The 6,000-nt window shown below is 32.6% G+C and overlaps 1 protein-coding gene across 1 annotated transcript in view; it reads right to left on the minus strand.

Moving 5' to 3' along the window:
• Positions 1-2,316, minus strand: part of LOC137245762 (neurofilament medium polypeptide) — a 47,746-nt gene extending 45,430 nt beyond the window's left edge. Inside the window, exon 1 of the mRNA XM_067776926.1 lies at positions 1,858-2,316. The gene's annotated coding sequence lies outside the window, so the exon portion shown is untranslated. The remainder of the gene's footprint in view (positions 1-1,857) is intronic.
• Between the last annotated feature and the right edge of the window lie 3,684 nt (positions 2,317-6,000).

A 6,000-nucleotide genomic window follows, 5' to 3' on the forward strand; every position in this document is an offset into this window, starting at 1 on the left:
AACCGATTTCGCCCTTTTTCTCAGAAAACAGTTATCGTCCTAGAATCTAAGCCTCTACCAAATTTCACAAGGATTGGTAAATTTTTGTTCGACTTATGGCATTAAAAGTATCCTAGACAAATTAAATGAAAAAAGGCGGAGCCACGCCCATTTTGAAATTTTCTTTTATTTTTGTATTTTGTTGAAACATATTATTACTGGAGTTGAATGTTGACATAATTTACTTATATACTGTAAAGATATTAACTTTTCTTTTAAAATTTGAATTAAAAAAAATTTTTTTTAAAAAGTGGGCGTGGTCGTTCTCCGATTTTGCTAATTTTTATGAAGCAGATATATAGTAATAAGAGTAACGTTCCTGCCAAATTTCATCATGATATCTTCAACGACTGCCAAATTACAGCTTGCAAAACTTCTAAATTACCTTCTTTTAAAAGTGGGCGGTGCCACGCCCATTGACCAAAATTTTACTAATTTTCTATTCTGCGTCATAAGTTCAACTCACCTACCAAGGTTCATCGCTTAATCCGTATTTGGTAATGAATTATCGCACTTTTTCGATTTTTCGAAATTTTCGATATCGAAAAAGTGGGCGTGGTTATTGTCCGATATCGTTCATTTTAAATAGCGATCTGAGATGAGTGCTCAGGAACCTACATACAAAATTTCATCAAGAAAACTCAAAATTTACTCAAGTTATCGTGTTAACGGACAGACGGACGGACGGACGGACGGACGGACGGACGGACGGACATGGCTTAATCGAATTTTTTTTCGATACTGATGATTTTGATATATGGAAGTATATATCTATCTCGATTCCTTTATACCTGTACAACCAACCGTTATCCAATCAAAGTTAATATACTCTGTGAGCTCTGCTCAACTGAGTATAATTAAGGGCAACGCTAACAGTTTTCGAAGTGATATCAACACTAATTTTGGAGTCAACGCTATAGCTCATTGTATAGAGTGAGGGCAGATGGGAACAGGACTCGCTTTTGTAAGATTTTTTTACAGTGCGCGTGATTCCCCCAGACATTTTTTTATTTACGTTTCATCAGTGTCGAAGTCAAGCTAATATTCCATGTTAATCTAATAAAATTTCGGAGTTTTTGGATTTAATTAACTAAATATTAATGTAGATGTTATTCATTTTAATGTATTGTTTTTAGGATTCCAGGCTTGATTTCAGCTCAAGGTCTATGACAATAATTTTTTTCTTTTTTACTTTTCTGTAATTGAAAATTATTTTTTAACTTTTGAATTGGAAAAATTCCGAGATTCTCGAGTTAAGTTTGAGAAAACGGCTAGATAAAGCCTGAGGAAAAATCAAATAAAAGGTAACCTGAATGTGCATCCCAAGTGAACAGCGCTTTATATTACCAGATTTCTTTAGCAGCAAACAATAAAAACCAAAGTATAATTTTATATGTATGAGCTTAAGCGCGGATTACCCTTATTGTTTTAAATGTATGGAAACATTTATTTTAAGCAATTTTCAATTTATAATTTAATAATTTGGGAAAAATTTTAAATTTTATATATTTTGTATAAGTCAAACTATTGACTAAATTCAGACATATGCTCTTGTTTTTGACCCATAAAATCTTTACTTTTTGAGCACAACACATGAAAATTTCAGTGATAATAGATCCAAGCAATGTTGGTTATAATTCAGTTACGTCCCAACTCGAACCCTGCAGCGAGTCGCATTAGCTCCGAACTAGCGCAGATCACTCGAATTAAAAGACGGTACTAGTTCTAATTTTGTCCCCTCGCAGTATTTTCAACTGGCACTTTTAACATTGTGATGTCCATTGGCCCCATTTGCAGAGCTTTTAAATGCGATCTTACCTGGTTTAGTCACAGGTGGTTCTGAAATAGTTATTGTCTGTGATTGATTGATTTACATAAATGCAGCAATGTCGGTATACGAATAGCAACTGTCTCCCGAGGCATCCGAGTTAATCATACGTACATACATAACATATATTAATCCTTTTCGGTCACAGACAATGATGTAATTAATCACTTTTACAGTTGATCAATTGTTTAATAGAGTGCAGGATGAATTATTTTTATAATACACTGTTGGTATCGTTGGTCAGATTTGAAATAAAATTTCTCTATGAATACCAGCGGAAATGTAACTCATACGCATTGTTGTTTTTTGATTCACAATTTTTATTAATTGTAAATTTAATTGATTTCCATACATACATACATATGTATGTGCACACATTTATTAATAAGTTATAGTGCGTAGATAAATTCAAGTTTTTTTATTATGCTAAAAATAATATAGAGAATATATAACAATTTTAAAACACTAAAATCTAAACCTTTTATTTGTTAAAAAACTTAAGGAATCTTTTATAAAAGAAAATTGATGAATTTGACACTTCGAAATACTTTGGAGCTTTCAAATATTGTTCTTGCAGTTGTCTTGCGCAATTTCTCAACTTTGCGGTGGACAAAATGAGCTTTCCCAGTTTAAGGAGCTTCTCAAAATTCTCTCAATTTAATATTTATTCGGATAAACTGCTCACAAATACAAACACAAATTATTATTTCTTCCCCAGAGGCTCCAGTCGCCGCGTCAATAAAAACCAAAATATAATTTCGACTTTTCCTTTTATGCTTTGTTGTTGCTTTTTCATAGGAATCAAAAGGATAGCACCATGTACATTTGTATAGATTTGCGTATATACATGCATGTGTGTATGTATATGTATGTATAAGCTTGTGTGACTCAACGCGGGACACCTGTTACATGTTGGAAAGCTAACAATATTTATTATCAATTTGCGTAACAAACGTAAAATTCGGGCTTTCCGTCAGCCTTTCTTCTTCTTTTCCTTCATATATACATACTTATCATGGGCTTAGAGTGCAAACCTGCTAAGTACCATTTTTGCCAAAAATGACTTTTCGATGCAGTTTGATAGAGAAGAAGCTAATGCATCAACCTGGCATAAGAAAAAATTCAAATATTGGCCACACACATAGTAAATCAATTTTATGATGAGTGAACTTCCTATGATTTCAATCAATATTCAGATAGTTTTTGCCTGTCATGTAAATTTTTTTTACAGTTTTTAAAGAACACCTCTTACACAAAAAATACATAAGAGAGAGCTTGAACTAATACATATATAACATTGCTGCAAACAACGGATATAAAAAAGCACTAGTAGATAAGCTTAGAAGGACGCATGTAGAACCAAAAAGGAATAGTGGAAAGGAAAATAATAGCACCTGGACAACTATGACATATACTGGAAAAGCAATATATAAATTGCCAACACTTTTTAAAAAAATGCAACATTAACATAACATTCAAAACACTGAAAAATCTAGGGCGAAAACTAGGAACTAACACTAACTCAGGGGATCCGATTAGCAGCCACGGTGTATACAAGCTTACCTGCGGCGATGCCAACACAGTTACAAAGGACAAACAGGCTGTCAAATAAGAACGAGGTTCAGAGAACACATTAGAGATTACAACAAAAAACACGGAATCCAAACATTATACCAGACTGCAACTTCCCGAATCTCAGAGTCGGAAAAGAATGTTCCACAGCAAACATCAATAAAACACTCGGGGTCCTTCACATACAAGCAAAAGGCCAACGTCTGAACGTACTCGAAAACATAGAAACTACAAACATAAAACATTCGACGGTAAGATAATAAACGTAGAGAAAATAACACAATATTTGAGCCTTTAAAACTTGTTTACGAGAAACAAAGTAATCACACAGGTACAACAGCCAAACACACAACAACAAATAGACCAAAAACAATAAACTTACCAAAGCAACAAACTCCCAAAGAAGGTCAAACGACTAGAATTACTGACTTTTACCTATTTCAGTCAGCCACACAAATCGATCAGTAAAAACCACCCTCGGTTCTGAATGAACACACAGCACATTCACATAAATATACACAAACATCCGTTTTGACAATACCTGCTCATGTGCCTACGAAACATAAATACAAGACAAACTACAACAACAGGTTCGAACGAAATCGACACTGATGATGGCACAACGCCGAAAACGGTTTGTCTCAAAACCAAATTTGACAAAGGCTGACGGAAAATCGTTCTAAAATACATCATTTATCCACCCTGTCAGAAAATCAAAACAAAATTTAAATATTGTGGAACACAACTTACCCTTTTAAATATATTATTATAAACCTCTAGTATGTAGAACATTTTTAAATTGCTGTCTGAATTTGTAATATACATAAAAATTCTTTTCCATCTGAATAATATAACTTTGCATAAAGATCCTGCCCCTGAGGATGCCAAGGAGATTGGCGAAACGTAGGGAGTTAAGTGGAGAAAAAGCGTATCTTTTTTTCTTGCACTAGCGCACATCAGACCGCATCAGCTTATTAAAAAACTAACATTTATAAAAAAGTCCATAAAGTGGTCAGCAAATAAATATAATTAATATAACTTTGGCCAAAATATTAAGGATTACAAAACCATTTATGCCAATTTCACACAGAGGCTTTATGAAATAATTAGTGAAGTTTTCTACGTTAAAGCCCTTATTAACCTCAATCTTCCGTAAAAAATACTTATTTCTAATATCATTTTTGCTTTACTGAATGCCTAATGGTTTTGTTATCAATGCAACAAATGACAATCAGAAATAAATTATTTTCAATAATTTACGAAAAATATAAAATTATCAGAAAAATGCAAATTTTTATTTTTGTACCGTTTGCAGCAAACGATTTTTTATATATTTGGCTAGGTGCAACTTCTATGAGTAGTTGCGCATGCATTTATTTTAATTATCTTTAAATTCAAAGAAGAAACTTCTGCTCTCCATTTTAAAATTTTTAGTAAAAAGGCACAATTTTTTTGGGGTTGTGATAGATCTTCCTTAATGAAGCAAGTGACCCTATGTGAAATGGAAAAATTAATTGTTTAATTAAACGAAATTTTGATTCGAATAAATTTATGTGTGAAGTCGGTATTACTTAAGTTAGACAAATGTGAAAATACCTCTAATAGTATTAAAAAACAACGATGTCTAGTTTTATTTTTTTAAGGGTATAATAATTTTTCATACGATGTGTAACCAAAACCGAACGTTATTTATAATTCCAATGGAAAAAGTACGATTTTTGTATAAATTACGGGACACTTTAATTGATATAAGATCTTACAATTATAAATTAAATAAATAGAACGCACAATAACCTCCGAAGAGATTTTAGGCCGAGCCTTTTACAATTGCAAACGTCATTTCCACGGTGAAATAGAAGTAAAAATTTCTGTATTGAGTTGTCATCAAAACTATGCTCGTGCAGTTTGTTTGTATATAAATAGTTTTATCGCATACTTGATTTATGGAAGCTAATACAAAAATCGTTATCTATGAGCTAAGAATATCATTGAATTAATTCGAATTCAGATGCTGGCTGATAGGAATAAATTAAGAAAATAGTATCAAAAAATCCGGCGGATGACGGAATGTTTCAATCCCGTGGAAAATTCCTAAAAGAATGATAAAGGCGACCCATCGAAACCAAACGAAGTTCCAGTAGAACGCTAGAGAAGATAATTCTTGCAGCACAGCTTATTGTTCAAAGGCCTTAACAAACGCGCCGTAAGTTCTGTCTTCTGTGGACCAGATAAAAGCGCAAACAATTCAAGCTTATGAAGAACTCGTCCATCTGAGAACCAATGTTGATAGTGAAAAAAATTTCGGCTTGTTTTCGTTAAAAGGAAATTTAAATTAAGCTTACCGAGTTACAAGCAAAATAAAATATGCTTTCTTTTCGGAATAGCCCTTGTCTGCTTTATGTTGATGATGATGTTTTGGTTCTAAACTCGAATCGTATCGAGCTAAACTGCATATGTATGTATATTTAAATGTATCTTTGCTAAGAATTAAATTTATAATTGCTAGTCTGTAAGATTTATTTAATCACAAATTTAATAAAGTGAATTGGATCGAGTCGCTT

This window comes from Eurosta solidaginis, chromosome 3 (genome assembly GCF_040869045.1).
Source record: "Eurosta solidaginis isolate ZX-2024a chromosome 3, ASM4086904v1, whole genome shotgun sequence".
NCBI lineage: Eukaryota > Metazoa > Arthropoda > Insecta > Diptera > Tephritidae > Eurosta > Eurosta solidaginis.